The sequence below is a fragment of the Lasioglossum baleicum genome, chromosome 13, assembly GCF_051020765.1.
Source record: "Lasioglossum baleicum chromosome 13, iyLasBale1, whole genome shotgun sequence".
Taxonomy (NCBI): Eukaryota; Metazoa; Arthropoda; class Insecta; order Hymenoptera; family Halictidae; genus Lasioglossum; species Lasioglossum baleicum.
In genome coordinates this window covers 5,077,945-5,094,489 of record NC_134941.1, presented here as the reverse complement: position 1 = coordinate 5,094,489, position 16,545 = coordinate 5,077,945, and the positions used below count along the sequence as shown (strand labels likewise).

At 36.0% G+C, this 16,545-nt stretch overlaps 2 protein-coding genes across 2 annotated transcripts in view; one reads left to right on the top strand and one right to left on the bottom strand.

Moving 5' to 3' along the window:
- Dpr1 (defective proboscis extension response 1) overlaps positions 1–16,545 on the bottom strand; it is a 467,695-nt gene that overhangs the window by 9,199 nt on the left and 441,951 nt on the right. The gene's annotated exons all lie outside the window — the stretch shown is intronic.
- Positions 1–16,545, top strand: part of Pect (phosphoethanolamine cytidylyltransferase) — a 173,746-nt gene that overhangs the window by 67,484 nt on the left and 89,717 nt on the right. Inside the window, exon 9 of the mRNA XM_076436343.1 lies at positions 4,746–4,829. The gene's annotated coding sequence lies outside the window, so the exon portion shown is untranslated. The remainder of the gene's footprint in view (positions 1–4,745; positions 4,830–16,545) is intronic.

Below are 16,545 nucleotides of genomic sequence, written 5' to 3'. Positions count from 1 at the left end.
CAGTGTTTCCTGGATGAATCTCGGCGGATACTGTATACCTTTAGAACGATCAAACATTTTAAGCATGTAACGTGCTTGTAGCAAACCTCTAGGGTAAACTTTGCTTTACCGGACTCAAAATTTATTTGGTATTTAATCCAGTAGATTTGTACCCGGCGCGGATGCAGATCGAAGTTTCGATCCTCTAGGATCAATAGTTGAGGAGCTATGGTCGCTTAAAGTTGAGCATTTTTGATAGGTAAGGGCCGCCGCCATATTGGTTTGTAGCGACGACCGCGAGCCGCTTACCTTGCTCCATCCGCCCCGTCTCGACCTTATCCTAACCAACTCAGTAAGCGGCGTGCAACCGTCACAACAAACCAATATGGCGCCTATCAAGAAACTGGAAATTGCTCAACTTTGAGCGACCATAGCTCCTCAACTATTGATCCTAGAGGTTCGAAACTTCGACCTGCATCCGCGCCGGGTACAAATCTACTGGATTACATACCAAATACATCATAATTCGTAGGAGAAAGGCACAAATTTTGAGTCCGGTAAAGTAAAGAGCAGCCAACCTCTATCCAATAGGCATTGTATAGGTCAACTTCAGATGAAATAATAATTTAGTCCTTCTACTAAATATTCGAAAGACTGAACTATTTAGGAAATTTTACATTTTTTAATATTTTAGGCGAGAAAAATACTTTTATTGTTTTTTTATCAAAATAAAAATCAGGTCTTGTTAAATTACAAAAATTCACAATCTAATAGTACTTTGCTCGAGTATAATAAGACAACTCAAATGACGAAATAACTTGTCATACCAAATTAAAAGGTTAGTTATTAGTACAGTTCGGATCTTTATGCAAAATAAAACGTTTGTGCATCAATTGCAAGATGTACGAGCTGAATAAAAATGTATATCTTTCACTAATAATTTTAATGCAGTGAAAATAATATATTAATACCCTTAAAGTCCTTTTATCTTTTCACTGTTTTAAATTGCACTTTCTTATTTTTGCCATAATTGCCTAAAATCCGAAGTTGATGTGAATAGATTATTTTTTGGGAACATTAGAACAAGATGTCATCCTATCATTTGATCTTACAGAATTTTTAAGAAAGTAAACCATTCTTCGAGAACCCAAAATGTTTTAGGCGAAACAGTATTCACAGCTTTTCCCTAATTGCTACTGATCGTATCGCAAATTTTACGGTCCGTGTGTCTGGATCGTTTATGGTTTGAAGTAAACGGCCGCAAGGGAAACCGCGTAATTTTTCCATTACCCGATCGATTTATGTGATGCGTGACGTCAATTCGATGGCGACGTCAATTTTGCCTCGTATCAGGAATTAAGACACGCGACGTTTACCGTCAGCTCGTCAATTTCAAAGGACAGCACGGCGACCTCCCCCTTAAACTAATGCGACAGTACTGGAATTAGATCATCGATTAGATGGTTAATTATGGAATTGGATCGGACAGACATCATACGAGTAATTCGATGTTTCCAGTTGGAATACTCGTGCCGGGAATTCGCATCGTTACGAACCACGCACCGTCGAAAATATAATTAGTTAACATCGATAATTAAAAGCATTCGGTACGAGTTTCACGTACAAACGGCGAGATTTCATTGGTCTGTTAAAATAATTAAATATTCTATTATCAACGGTCGGCTCGCGTGGTGGGGAATTTTAGTATCCATTAGAGTATGCAACAGATGCGCCCGGATGCGTTCGACAGATGCTTCCGGTTACTATAAATTACGGTATCTTCGTGTATCACTTTCATTTCGGCACAAAGAAATCAATTATTCTATCCGGTTAAGTATTGATAAGCCATAGAGCGAAAATAAGCTGGGTTACGATAAATTTAGATATTTTATTTCGTTACTGTCCACATTTATAGTTCCGTAAAAATAACTAAATCAGTAGACTGTAAACTAAAATATTTTAGTTCTCTTTGGAAGATTTTTACGCACAGGATTGCAATAAAAATAAGTGAACAAACACGTTGGCTTTATATTATTGTATGCATGATAGAATTCGCATCCATTTTTTGTGTAATATCTTATGTTTAGAAAATTCCATGAAACGTGAGGTATTTTTCAAGTTAAAAAATACTCTGCACGTTTGCAATGGTGTTTCATTAAAGCAGTTTTTTATTTTTTATTATTGCGATATTATTATACAAATTGTATCGCCTCACTTAACCACGATAATTATTTTCTTTATCAGTGCAACAATAAAAATTTTTGTCGTTAAAGATGACACAATTTCGAAACATCCTCAAAGGGACGACAGTTGATTTCTTTAACAAAGATGTAACTATAGATAAGTTTTCAATTTACTAATTGATAAATTCAGTCGAAATGATTCTAAGTAAACTGAGTTAGAAAAGCAACAATAATGTAGAACTGACATTTTCAAATTGTAAATTGAATTATATTTCATGCAGCGATATGGATTTATTATTTCGTCGTTAATTATTTAATAAATAATCACAGAATAATAACAATATGTATTTAAATAAAATTCAGAATGGATTATAACTTGGCAAATCTCGAATGATCCGTTCTTTGTTGGAATTAATACATGTTAATTTTTGCATATATTAAAGACTTCGTCATTTTTATTATTTCAAAAATCAGCAAGGAGTTTCGACCTATTCCTCTAATCATTATAAAATACTCTATGTATAGTCTAGATAAACTAGTATTTTACACAAGAAATGAAATGTCCGAAAATAAAATATTATTATTTTGATAATCGCAATTATTATTATAAAATAAAATATTTTCTGTAGTACATATAAGCTATGCTTAAAATATTTCTTGACAATCAAAGTAGATAAAAGATATATTTGATATTAGAATGCAAGAATTCATAATATTTGAAAAATTAATTACCTATTCTTTTTAAGTGCACTTATCCTCAAGCAACAAAATGCATTGCTTACGGTTTTCATTATTTCAACTAACTCTCCATATGGATAAAAAAATAATTTAACGAAACTGAACAGTCTCTCGACAGTTATTTCAAGTTTCTTTTCAACTATGTATTCTTAAAATAACTGCTGTGAGTTCTGGTATATTATCTTTCGTATATGTCTACCTAGAGTGTACATATGAATATCCTGGCATGTTTATAAACACGACGATATTATATGACGATATTATCACAAGGAGAGATTCCAAAGAATAAAAACTGTAATAACAAGGAGAGAGATGCTGCGTGTACATTATTATATTACACTACAAGCTTAATTAAAATGAATACAACTTCTGAAACATAAGCTTCAGTATTTCCAGTATCCTCTAAATAAAATCCTATTTTAAATACCGTTGTTACCTTCCAGCAAGTAGGTGAAAAAACATCACGTTCTGAACTATGCAGAGTTAATTTTACCCTGAACGTAATTCCTCTATAAATATATTATTTGAATAAAAATTCATTTGAAAAAATTATATCTTTGTATTTGTAGCTACAACAAACTTAAATAAAACAACGATGCTTTCAAAAATAACAATTTATTAGTAGAAACAAAAACAAACAAGTATCTTATGCAGTTATGACACAAAAGATGATAGGGGTTATTGGACTTAATATGAAAGAAAATAAATGTTTATGTTACTCCAGCTCTTGCAATTCATGTAGGCAGTTTTTATTTTGCATAAAGATCCACTGTTGCAACTGAGGTAGACAATTTTCATTTTGTATAAAGATCTTCACTGTAGTTATATATGTAATATTGGATTGACAAATGAGTTCGTCCAGTTTTTGTGATTTATACCACTCTAAAAAACCGAACGAACTTGTTTGCCAATCCAATACTTTGCCCAATCCGATTATAGTTAATACAAGAACCACCGAACACTACAACGCGACGAAAACGGCCAATTGGAACAATAAAAAAGTTAGCTCGCAACTAATCTTGCTTTACAGCCCAGTGCACCAGCTCCAATTTCAACTTATTCCTGGTATTGATTGCATGTGCAATGAGTGGTCTGAACACGGCATCACGGTGCGATTGGGAACAATAAAACGCGCGTCGTCCACAACAGAGACGATCTGAATCTCATAAACTTTATTCGGAACGTGCTACTTGTAAATTTGCGAGCATGCCTGGTTGTACAGTCGCAATATTTTCGGACGAGATTACTACATAAGGGATGCTCGAGTGTTACAGAATGCTGGGAAGCTCGTCACGAGCCCCCGCACATGACGTAAATCGTATTGTGCGTGATGTGCAACTGTAAGTAAGGTGTATGACGGGGGAGTGAAATTAGTAGAGGCGCCAGCCCTTGTCTCCGCGTTGAAAATACATCGGAATTTTATTTCACGAGCCGTGGAAAAACAAGGCGGCACCGTAACGCGCGATAAATCACACGACGTCCCCGCGATAAATAATAAATCTAAAGTTTACGAGCCACTTTTGGCCTACGAACTGGCTGTCCATGAAATTACGGGAAAATAAAATCCATCGGATTCGCGCCGGGTACGAGACGAACTTACCACTTCAATGTCTTTCCAAACCTTTCCCGTTGCGAAGAGGAATTGCTTGTTTTGTGTATGCGCAAAATGTTCCATCAGTTTTCCAGCGTTTTCAAGCGTAAAACATTTGCAATATATCTAAAAAGCAATTCAATAAATCCGCATATTTTTACGCTAACCATTTATAGTCCTCAAATCCACATATTAATTCGTCTATCTATCGAGAAAGAAAATGTGATTAAAATTTGGTTTCTACAATTTTTCAGGTTTCGAGAGATGGATATATAAAGTTAGAACATGTAAGCTTACAAGATATCATGTTTAGTGATCTGCAAAACGGAGCACCTTGAGTACGTATTACAGAAAATTACATATACTTTCCTTTCCCCAGAAAGTGTGTTTTTCACGTGAATATACACTGCATCCACGCGAGGTTTTATCTAAATTATTCATGATCAGCGTGTTATACTTGGTCGGTATTCCTTCTAAGAGCTACTTTCGCGTAAACAGGTAACATTACTAACGCCTGTTTCTGATTTCGAACTCAGTCAACCAGCCTGTGAGCATCTCGAAAGCTTTTATGTGTGTGGCCCGAAATACTTGCATTCATGGTAATGTTTTAAACGTCTTGAAACCTAAAGCTATGATCACACGTTTGTTGTGTTCATTTATTTATTCATATGTTTGTGACAAACATGTGGGCCGAGAAAAAGAAAGGCTAAGTATGGCTGACCTAAACCACTTAGGACGAACTGCATTTGGTGGGTCATCTCTCGCTGACGTTAGTTAGTCTAATTTTATTCACTCTTCGATCTAGATACGGGCACGGACACAAATCGTGGCACCGCTTCGCTTCCGCTATTGTTACGCATATTTGAATATTTATTTTTCCATGGTGGTCTGTGCATTCATCGAGCATGGCGAAGAGACTGAATTCATGCACTTTGCTCGAGATAATTACGGTTTCGGCCGTGTCCGCAGCTCATTAACACTGCCGGAAGGAACATGACTTCGGTCGATGAAAGATGACCGGTGATTCATCAAGTGTGCATACTAACTTCCGTCGATTATGCCGGCTTTTATTTTTAAGGAGACCAATAGCCTCCTTCGGCACCTGGAGATTTTAATTAAATACTATATTCACCAATATTCAGATGCCATCCGTGACTAAAGAAAATATAATGTTTCCTAGAAACTTTATAACTCGTCTCATCTGACTCTCACGAATTTAACCATCACTAGATTCAGGATCTTTATGCAAAATAAAAATGTTCTGAGTGAGTCACATGAAACAGAAATTCAATGGAAATTAATTTCTTCTATTAATAATTTGAACAAGTCGATAATATTGTAATAACATTCTTAAATACTTCTATGATCTTCACAGTTCTGTAATAAATGCATAAAATCCGCAATCTAATTATAACAATTTAATGAATATATACAATCATAAATAGAAAGATAAATAGAATTTAAGAGCATCGATATAAAGGAAGATAATGTAGCTATAAAATACAAAGTGATTTATAAGTTGTTTAGCGAGCACGTTCGCAAACTTATAATTTACCTTGGCGTTTAGAGCGAAGGAGGAAACAGCAAAATAAAAATACTTAACACCAGAAAAATAGTTGTGGGAGGGAAAAACGAGGTTCGCAGATAAGTAGGGTACTTGTTAGATAGGGCGAGAATAAAGGGACGGAGGAGAGTGATATATGAAGAGCAGCAAGTGATAAGAGGAGCATTTACAGCGTAGGAAAGTTCTTTCTTACGCAAATCTACAAAGTAGTATGTATACAGATTAATTGAATTCATTTCCGCGGTAATCTGCAATTTCTCCGACTAAAATATTCGTTTCCATGAAAGCATTGAAGGGGTCCTCAAGATCCCCAGTACAAATGGGGAAAAAACAGTATTGTGAGATCTTTTTTAAAGCCAGTAGTGTTTATCAAATACAACGTTCGCTGAAATCACCATTTTCACAATTCACCATTTTCGTTTAATTCATTGACGTGTATAAGTTTCATACATTTTATAATTTTAATTTCAATTATATTGGATGGAAGAGATAGTTGCTATGTTATTTAAAAACATGTCTTATTATTAGACTGTGGATTTTAATTTTTTATCCAAAATAAAACTCCGCTTGTCTAATTATTTGATTAAGCTAAATAATTCTATGATATTCAGTACCAATTTTTGTTATAAATGCATCAAATCACCAGTTTACTTGTGATCTTTTATAATTCCTATTAATAGATTAATTTTTTATTGTTTTCTCAAAATTTGTGCAGATAAATTAATTTGAGGATGTTTACCCGCGTATAAAATAATCTTGTTCACGCTGCATTAAATTTTTCGTGATTAAATTGTTGTATTAGGTGGTAAGTTCGCGTTATACTCTCGAAGCTCCGTGGTTCCCTTGGGGCCAATACTTCAGAACAAATGACGTCAGAGAAAAGGAGACTCTCAATCTCGTAAGTTTGACATCGACAGCGATAGAAGATCTATCTATCTTGCTCTCTCTTTGTGTATAATTTCCTGTGTAGGCGTGGTTTCATTGCTCCCGATTTCAAAGGAGCGATATGTATAGTGCATTAGGGAATGCCCCATAGGGCAATCAACGTATGCTTGCTCTATACCGTGATTCTAAATTGCATTATTGAGACAAAAAACACTTTTCATGACAATAAATTATTTGTGTATTCCTGAAACAATGTGCCTCAAAAATTCTTCGATGTTTCAGCAGTACTAACTTTTCCATTTTCTATACAATAATTTATAATTATCATTTTTTTTTGTGATTTCTGTAATTCTAAAATTTAGTATTGATCACAACGAAAAAAGACGAAAGTTTAAACTTTCCACGAATTCGCAGGCGACGTGTCTTTCGGTTGTCGAAACGAAGTATCCGAAAGCAGCAATTATTTGTTCGTTATTTCCCCCGAACAATCGTTATGCGTATTTGAATAATTTATCAAGAAGTATAGTTCGCCGCGAGAGGAATCTTTCACGGGCGAATGCGCTTCGAAACGATGCGCAGAAACGTGGTCCAATTCATCTTCATTAATTACGCGGGCGGCGTCGGCGCGGCGTGGAGATGTGTCCTTTGAAACTGCGGCTGCTGCATTATTTCCATGGATGCATTAAAGCCACGACTGGTTGGCCGTCACATTTCACGGTTAAATTAATTCCAGCAGGATTAGGACCTTTCTGTTGAAGGTTAACTGATGCCCTGAAGAAAAGTGCCGGGCGCAAAGCATTTCTCGGCGGTCAGTCGCTTGCCATAGTCCGGAATGTATCGAAACCGATAAATAGGGTTTGCACATAATAATAGCAAAAGACAAAAAGAAATTCGATCTAGTGCTATTGCATAACTTTTTACTACTTACATTAATTTGTTTCAATCTGCAATTCTATTTTGAATCTAAAAACCATGTACTATTTATACATATTTCAATTTACACTTTAATAAAAGACTTTATAAACAACATTTGTATTTTATCGTGCTTTTCACGCTTGTAGAGACTCTTTGCATAAATCTACATATACTAAATTAGTACATGGTTTTTGAGAAGCAAAGACTATTCGTGTTTCAATAAAGTGTTTATTATATGCATATATTTATCGACTTAGAGACAGTTAGGAAACGAGATTACTGTTTTATGATTGTAATTTGTATGTGAAAAAGAGAATATGTATGAACGGTCGCACCGTAACGATCAATTATGATCTTTTTGGACAGTTATTCAATTAAAGCAATTTAATTAACTCGTGTCAAAATTATTTTTTAACTGGCACCGTGCCGAACGCTATTTCCATCAGTCTCCTATTATAGTAAGTAGAGCATGGAAATGATAATGAACGTATTCTGTTATAGTCCATAGTAGACAAACGATGATGAATCTCTTGAAACTGTTACTTTATGCATCTTGTAATTATACACCCTTTTCTATTAAAAATAGATTTAACATTCATGTTTTTTTTATCATATAAAGTCAACTTCGCACATTCGTGACGTTGGTTGTAAAATTTGTAGTTCTTTAGCAAGTATAATTTCAAGTAACAATAGCTTTAAAAATTAGGAATACAGTATCTCGTTTGGAATCTTTGTAGTAGATTTTGTTAATAATTCCGACGCGCGTAGAGACTGTGAAATCGGTAGCCTTTTTCATGGATTTAGCGGCGCGTGATCACTCAAAGCCATGCTTCCTCTCGTGAGAAACCTTTGGCTTTGATCGGCTGCTGAAATTTCAATGCTGGATCAAAGAATGTCGGCTTCGTTTTGCGTCTCAATACGATTGCTCGAAAAGAACCTTCCAAATGAATATAGCTAGGTATTTTCCGACAAAAATGTAGACAGTTCTATCAAACTCGTAAAACTAAACGAAATCCGAGGAAAATCATATTACTGTTCATAATTAGACTACGGATTTTTATGGTTTTGGTATTGGGATAATTCTTTCTGTGATTTTGATCAATATTTGGAACATCTCGCTTCCATCTTAGATCATCGATATTTTCTTGAGTGGATTCGGATATTTTTTAACGTATCATTTGATTCAATTTCAATATGTCCCAAAATAATAGTGTTTTTACATGAGTTCAATTATTCATTTCATGTGTTACCTAAAGCTGTCAAAAACAAGAAAATGAGTAAGTGCAATTTAATGCAGTAAAAACATCAATGTGATAGTTTGAACTGATTAAAATGATTAAAGAAACAACCTCCTTAACCTCAAAACAGACTTCTGTGTTGTACAATTTTTATTTTGCACGAAGACCAGCAATCTAATAATTACAAACAAAGTATTCTCCAATTTCTAGTTTCCCAAGACTTATTGTTTCACTTTCAATCAGCCATTGTGTTTTTAGTAATTTCCCAGATCTGCAGTTTACGTCCTCAAAGGAGAACAATTTTTATGTAAATTGAAGCCCTCACATGCTCTCTATTTTTGTCCTTGATTTTCGGTATATTTTGGATAGTATGTGTCGTATCATAGTGCTCTATATGTCACCGGCAGGAGCGTTAATAAATTAATGACCATGCGGTGCCACGGAAAGTCGATTGTTACGCGTTTTACCAAAAACAAGGATAATCCGTGAAGGTTGTGAATAGAGGTTCAGCAAACATGATCGTATGAAATATGCGGATGGGCCGGAGATTCTAATTCGTAGCGTGGATACGCATATTACCATTTTGAAATGAAACGAAAATTACGCGGAGAAGGCAAGCCGTTTCAGGTCCGATTAGCCCGCGGTTTCGATGAGCGCAATGACAATTACGCTCACGCTAAGTAGTATTGTTCTGTTTATTGCAGTAATAACTCATACCATCGGCTGCCACAGCGCGGATTATAATGTATGTCGGAAAGAAAGCACTTCTCTGCCAGGTATTAACACACCGAATTGAAACATTATTGGATAATAAATACTCTTTATAAATATCGCGTCGCAATAAGCGAAACATTATCGGATTTCACTGTTTCGAAGATATTTACCTTGCAAACGTTACAAATTATGTATTAAAGTGCGTGTTTTCATTTCTCCGAGGTAATAATTACACGAAGATTTTGGTAATAAAATAACAGCAGCATTGCAGCAATTATCACGACTGTATAAGGGAATATATAAACTCTACTCAGAGATATCAATTCTACATTGTGGAAACATATTATTTATTAACTACATTGTTAAATGTGTTTACATATTTGGTAGTAATTACATGAGTGTTTGATGTTGGAATTTAAAATGATGCTGCAATAAGAATAAAAGTATTTTTAATACTTATATAAGTAATTTATATTAATTTATAATATAAGTAATTTAATACTTACATAAGTATTAAAAATACGTTTATTATTAGTTTTTAATATTTATTATGTGAAATATGTGGACCGTTTATTTTGAAAGTGGTGTAAGTCCATTTTCTCTTGTTTCGAGAAAATTAAAGGTTAACATAATACATACATATGTTGATTAAAAAATTTAGGCAAATTATATGAAGTCTGGCAATGTTTCTACTGTTTTATCAATATGTATTTTGGTTGTTTTAATTCAAAAATTTTTTTTTTTATTTCTAGGCTTTCTTCTCTTGACAGTTTGGCGTTGAACATTACAATAGAGAAATACATTTTGCTTATTAAAATCACCTATATTTATCAAAACTCATCAAAAATTTCTATACGTTGTGTTTCATTAATACGTTCTATACATTTCTTCGAGCAATTACAACTTTCGAATTCAAATTTTTTTTCTGGAATGAATTTTCCTCTTTTTGTATAGTATTTTTTTTGTCCAGTATTTCGCTTAATTTTGTTTATTTGTTGCATATATTTTCCTTTATTTTGTTCTGCAGAATCTAAGTTCTCAGTAACAATATCCTCATCTGATGAAGATTCTACCTCTATTATTCTTTTTCTCTTTTTACTATTCGTTAATTTGTTGTTCATAGCGGAATTAGCTTCATCCTCTGAATCCAAGATTATTCTTCTGTTTCGGCATCAACACCAACGCATCTAACATCTAATTCATTCCCACAGTTCGATAGAGGTTCAACAAAATCTATGTTATAAAATCTTACATATATTTAGTACCTATTATGTGAATCCGAAAATATCCTGACATAGTGAAATAATATTGTTATATTGAATTACACAGATTATTCTTCGCAGTTGTCGTGTAATTTCCGTAGACTGCATTTTCCCGAGGAATTTGAAAATAAATTTATGAAGTCTGAGCGAAAACATGTCGAGAAATAGGTCGAGGTGGATCGTTAAAGAATATCATTACTGCAACTCGGAGAGAACAGTTAATTCAGCCGACAACAGTAGCCATTCTTCGATGGAAAACTAATATCCGGCATCATCGAACGGCATACGAAGTCGCCGAGTTATTTATTTAACTTCCCGAAGAAACTGATTACTTTTCCGATATTTATTTCTGCTATTTTCCATTAATCACGAATGGGTCGTTCACGAGTAACCAAAACTTTCCGCTCGGCTCGTGCTGATGCGCTTATACGCAAATGTGCTTGCATATGCAAATTGGTGTGTTTTCTTTTACCATAGAAGAAACAACATTCCGTCTTAAAACCAAAGATTAATTTCTACTTAAGACTCCAGTAGTCTATACATCATCCATCGTGATAGTTTTGTCGGAGATCTTCAATTTTCCATCCATTTTCTTTGTGGACACCACGGATTCGCACTCGCAGGTACGCGCGCGTGTGCGTACGTGTCGTAATCAATCGGACGCAGTACAAACTTTGCAACAACAAATTAAATATTATAACGCTTCCGTGGGTGGCAAACACGTTCTCCCTGTATTTGCACGGGAAGACCGGTGCAGCCGGCGCGGCGCGGCGCGGCGAGGCGCGGCGTTCGCGCGCATCGACACACTTTTCGCAAATATTGGGCGAACGTGTGCATCGCGTTAGCACCTACGCCATTCGGACGAATCAACAATGCCTTATGAAAATCGTCCCATCAACGGGGCGGCGAAAAAGTAAACAGCCGATGAAACGAATAACGCGAAAACGAACTCGTCAGGCGGGGGCGAGTTTTGGACGCGACGATCAAACGTCAAGCGATGGAAACGATGGCCCGGAACAAACGCGCCCTCCACGAAACATTTCAACTATCATCTACAAATGTTTAAGTAATAGCTCCGACATTATTCTTGAAAATTAAGAAACAATCGCGAAAAAACAAGAAAGAGGATATCAATGCAAGATGTAACTACTAGATGAACAGTTATGGAAAAGAAGAAGAAATCTGGTCTACCAAAAATAAGAATATCGAATCACGTTGAACATTTGCAAATAAATAAAAAACTGCAAGAATCAAAAAGATTTGGACGAAGTTGAATTCGACAAGGAAAAAATTAAAAAATGACGTGAGGAAGGGGTTAGGACACTGCGTCGCGTCGTGTTAAAGGATGAATTAACTACTGGCCATATAAAGAAATTGTTCCGTCGCGGAACAGAGACGTTCCCGTTAGAGACGTTTACCGTTTCTTAATTAGCGAAATCTTATGGCATCGGACACTTTGACTTCCAGGTAATTCAACTTGTTGGGTCCGGTCATGCGTTCTGACTTCGATTGTACAAACGTGCAAGAAAAAGATGCTCCCGTATCAACAATGTGGTGGGTCCGTTTGAAACGGGGCACTCTTCATTCCCGAGATTTAATGATTCCTGCAAGAAGCGGAATAAGCTTGCGATAAGATACGTCCTCGGCGAGCCGTTGGAGGTTCATTCAGCGCGGCTAGAACGAGATGATTTCCTTTGTGGCGTGATTTCTTAAGCCCTCCCCCCACACCCTTATTGTCTTCATTTTTATTCTTCGTCGGCCGCATTCTACTTGCGTTTCTGGCCGTAATCAAAGGAAAGATGTCACTTGCATTTTTGACGAGAATATTCGGTATCGCGGATCCGAGCAACGTGATGCGCGCTGATTGTACGTTGAAAATGAATCCGCCTTTCTTCGGCTTGTCCTCTCCTTTTCACGGGATTTATAAATGAAATTGGATCCGTTTTATATCCACGAATGAAGCTTGCGTTTTGCTCTGAATGGCGCCAGGAAGTGAATTCATACAACTCATAGATTGACGTATTGCAAAGTTAGCTTGCTCCTCTCGCATTGGGTTCAAACGAACAAGCCGAGCGCGAAACCTTCTCCAGCTGCGCTCGCTGCAAGAGGAGCATAACTGTTTGTTGCGAGGTGTTTAGCAACTCGGCGGACTAATTTTGTTAAACAAGCGAAACGGAGAAGCTCTCACGCTCCCAGCAGTGCCGGAGGATACTTTCGCTTTAAGGTTTTACGCGTTCCCTATTCTGTAACGGGCAGTCACGCCAGTAAAAGAAATGCGAACACTTTGTTCTTCGCTGGGAATGGATTGATGGCGCTCTCAGTCCTGTTTATTAGCACCTCTATATTTGGTTCCATCTTGGGTCATCTTTACAGCCCCCATCTTTTGAAATTTTTACTATTTAATTCACTTATTAATTCTTCAGAATATTTCGATGATTTAGTTTTGGATTTTATGCTTGAAAGTGTCTGAGGAAATTTTCTATGATCGAAACCTATTTTACGATACAAGGCAGCAAATGAATTCTTTTAAAATTAATTGCAGAATCTAGCGATTGTAAATTAAAAATGTTCGCGGGAGGAGAGCGAGACTCCGCAAATTAAAATCTAGGTCGGATATGGTTTATTCTGTCGGACGAGAGTATTTTTCTTGTATTAACATGTCTAATTTAAATTCAAAAATGGTCGCTGTCTTTTACATATGACACCGCGGTGCGTTTGTCGGTGATTAAAATAATCAGAATGGCGCGCGTGAATTTTAAATGATTGATTCGCGTTCGAAACGTGCGGGGTAATTTACTTTCTATGAAAGCGTTTAGTACAATAAATCGTGTACATTCGGCTCTATACCATGCGAAATGTGGCCTCACACGTTCGGTATTTAATGGACACGACAATGTGTAAACACTGACGAAATGAAATTATTCGTAAATAAATGAAGTCGAAAGAGAACTTGCTAAAACGATCTTATTTTATAAAAGAAGAATAGTAACATTAGTTCATTTTAAAATGAGATACCTCAAATGGGAATAAATTGGCACACAATTGAGTTCTGAATCTGAGATTGCAAGCAGGTGAGATTATCATCGATCGCGTGTAAGAAGTGGTTTACCAGAAATCTAGTTCCACTATCACATGCAGTTTTTCAGGAAATGTATTTTGTGTTCTACTTAAATTTTCTGAGCTTAATTTTCGTTTGGCCATGCAGCTGAAAAATTTTTATTGCATTGCAACATGTAGTTAGTGAACATTTCTAAGAATTATTGTTCATATATCAGTAAAACTGCCAGTCCGTGCGCAACTTATCACAATGACGCCAAAAGAACAGTCACCAGCATTAAAAAATGGTCATAATGTGAGCTAAATGCCAGGACACATGGAAGGTTGCTGCGACTGCTAATAAAACTCCAATAAATAGTTTCCTACGACCGCATGCATTACTTGTAACTTTAAATTAACCACAAATATCGCGTCGCGTAATTTTCCACTAGGGAACTTGAGACAATTTGCTACTAATTTACGAGCGAATTTTATCGCTCGAGCTTCTTAAGTTTCCTCCTTAAATAATCGATTAGAGCGGGGGCATTTACGTTCGCGTAATTTTTACTGGCTTTCATAAGTCCCTTTAACCCTTTCACGAAGGACTATAATTTCCTTAGTGCCGGTAAACTTCTTGTTACTGTTAGGTAGGTGATAACAAACTTTCTAACAATAATTCTTTATGTTCTCCCAGCCTTTTAAGTTTTGTAAAATAGTAAGAATCGTGTACCTTGGTGAGCACATTTCTTATTTAGGTCACTGGTTTCCATCGGGAGCTTCCTGAGTTGAAATAAAAAAAATTCGAATTTTTTTTAACACTAAACCTACCGAGCACTAAAAATGACTACTATGCCCCTTGCCACATAAAAATGACACAATCAAATTTATTTGGATCTCGTGCGATTTTGAGATTTTATTGCTTACAGTTTCATGCCTTAATGACATTATAAATTAATATAAATTTCAATTGAATCATCGACTGTGGATTACAAATATTTTTTTATTTTACATAAAGATCCGCAGTTTAATTATCAGTATCATAGCCATTTCAGTTCTCAAACGTTTAAGTATATCAATTTTACGAAACTAATTGCTAATGAAAATAATACAATACATGGGTGAATCCCATGTTACAGAAGCATGACTTTTTGTGAAACCTTTTTGCATCTAGTTTTATCATTCCGGGAGCAACGGTAAACGATTCACATTCTCTTATTATCTCAAAGCAGACGTAAACTGTATGCCTAGGTGATTTAGGTTTATGCAAGTCGTAGTGACTTCGCGGAATTCGCAGATTTCAATTCTCCCGGCCTCTTAAGTCGTGTTGAATTCCGCGGAAAGAAGCGAACTTTCGACTGGTAATGGCGGGGCATTGGTGAGTTTTACGTTTCACGAACCATTTCTTGGCACATGTCGGAAACGGTGAAGTTTCAGTCAAAGTCTTCCGAGAAGAACGACAACAATTTCAATCTGGGGAAGATTAGGTCTAAAATTATCTGCAAATTGTTTCTGCTAACTCGGTTAGTTCAACTAGTGAGAAATGCTCATCGATTGTGATGCAATACATTTAATATCGTTGTTATTTGCGACTATAGATTATATGAACTCTTAGTTTTTGCCATAGAAAAATAAAAAAGTTATTCATGTTTTAAAAGGGGAGGTGACTTATGGAGCCACCGTGTATAAATCTTGGCGGAACAGTGATCAATTGGAATAGTAACGGTCAAAAGGAAAAGTAACGATTTTAGATACTCTGAGTCAAAATGGACCCGCAGTCTGCCATCCAAGAAATGATTTGCTCTCATTACTTTTGAAACTGCCATTATCTCTCTCTATTTGATTAGATACTCGTGCTGCGAACGCGTTAGACACGGATTTGGAGATCGTTCATCGGAAGATTAGTCGTAAAAATAATCTGACAAGTCATTGGAAACGAAAACATTTCGAACGCGAGTGGGATCCACGGCGCGGTGGGATAAAGTTCTGGACAGAGATGGGCAGTATTCAAATAAAAAATTATTCAATAAATTTTTGAATAAAAGATAAATAACTATTATTCTTTATTCGAGGGCTTGAATAAAAAAGTAACTATTATTCAAAAATTATTAGAATAATTTTTTATTCACCGAGAATTTATTCAAGCATAGAATAAAATTTTTATTCTTTATTCTTATTCTTTATTCTTATTCTTTTTTCTCGAAAATGAATAAATCCATGAATACTTTCGGCCAGCTCGAGGCTACAATGAACACGACCGACGCCCGAGGGTCGAGCCCTGAGGCCTGAGCCCAGAACACAATAGTAGTGCAATAAACACGGCCCGACAATCCCCCGGCGAGCCAGGTAGCTCGGCATGAAACCGCTAAGGAGCGAATGGTGAACTTATTTATTTTCCGTGCTACCCTCACGAAAGTCACACGAGCCAATTCGTGGCGTTCTG